A 1737-nucleotide genomic window follows, 5' to 3' on the forward strand; every position below is an offset into this window, starting at 1 on the left:
GCTGGTCTGACTCCGGCTGACTTGTGACTGTTCCACAACCAGGTTCAGGCCGCAGTCACCTTCCCCTGATGTGGCTTCATGGGATGGGGTCCCCTGCAGCTGGCACGGAGCTGGCACCATCATGGCCACAGCAGAAAGGTCAGTCTTGCCAGTGCATGGAGAGGGAGCTAGTAGCAGAGGCTGCACTGAGCTAACTGTACCCTGGTGCATTGACTAGATGGACAGAAGCAGAGGTTTGCCCTGCAAATGGCACACCAGGCTCCTGGGCTGGAAATGCCACCAGCATCCCCAGAGAAAAAGCAGAGCTTGGGCTGCTTTGGCAGCAACCCCAAGGACCTGGCCAGTCCCAGCTCTTCTCCCCTGCATAACTCCCGCAGCCCTGCCACACACCCCAAACCTGCCACAGGGCAAAGGGGCACAGCTGAAGTGATCAGCAGTCAATGCCTTTATTAAAACTACACCACTTGTAGAGAAACATTTCAGTGTCAATTTCCAAGCATCTCACTGGCATCGCCACCACCAGCACTTGAGCATGCTGGACCTTCAGCTCCATCACATGGGAGGATGGCAGCCAGGCTCTGCCCCAAGCCAGCTGCCAGCAGCAGCATGAGCTGGAATGTGCATGGCCCTGTCCAGAGCCAGGTCAGTGTTTCCCTCCTGTCAGTGCAATAATACAGGGGCATCACACATGGGCTAAGTGGCAGCTTTTGAGTATCACGGGTCAGGAACCTCAGGGACAACCACGCTATGGCAGAAGAATCTCAGTACAAGAACGAGCTACTGTCTGCCTTGTGACTAGTGTAAGCCTGCAGGTAGAACCTGAATGCCTGCTGGGCAGTTTATACTACAGTGATAACACCCCTGAGCAGACCCTTCACGCAGCACAATTCACTGAGCACAAGTGACTAAACCTCGCATTGTCTATATGGACTGACCAGTGGCATCAACCAGGCCCTGTTCTAGCCCCAGGAAGGGCAAGGCCACCCTCAGATCCTCTCTCTGTGGGAGAAATTCATTTCCACTTCTGCCTCCTGGACGATATGCTCCGACCATGGCCATGAGATGGGCTAAGAAGTGCTACTGGAAGTGCCTGGGATGCCCAGAGCACAGGAGAGAGGTGAAGGGAGAGAAGGGAAGGGATACCCAGACTGTTATTTTTGCATCAAGAGCTGTGTACCACTGCCTGCTTAGAACCACAGCAGAACAGCACAGCCACCAGAACAGGAATACCTGACCTTCAGTTAGTTAAAAGGTAGCTGAGGAATAAAAGCCTGCCCTTCTCACCCAGAGGAAGCACATGTCTGCCTGGGTGGCAACAGGGAGAACAGAAGACATCCATTCCCACGTCCTGGGTTCCTGTTGTTCATGGAAGTGGGAGATCAAGCAAAAATGTTCTCTCAGGCTTGCCAGCTTAAACGCCCAAATTTGCAATTTATCCATGTAAGTAGCTTCAGTCCTAGTAAGTGCGTGTGAGGAAGAAGAGCTCCAGAGACCACAGCAGGGATGGGAGCAGAAATAGTGTTCAGAAGGAAGAGGGCACAGAAGATAAAAGGGCATTAAGTTTTCCATTAAATAGATGCTTAAAAAGGAAGAAGAAAAAACCTCATCTTCCCTTCTATTTCCAAACGTGTGCAATGAGCTCAACACTTGCAACACTTCGTGACTGAGGAGCTAAATAAACCCCTTCTCAGCACCTGGACCTTCCATCTTTGTAATTCCAGCCACTTAGCAAAAAAG

The sequence above is a fragment of the Pezoporus occidentalis genome, unplaced genomic scaffold (assembly GCF_034315485.1).
Source record: "Pezoporus occidentalis ecotype Australia unplaced genomic scaffold, CSIRO_AGI_Poc_V1 ctg93, whole genome shotgun sequence".
Taxonomy (NCBI): Eukaryota; Metazoa; Chordata; class Aves; order Psittaciformes; family Psittacidae; genus Pezoporus; species Pezoporus occidentalis.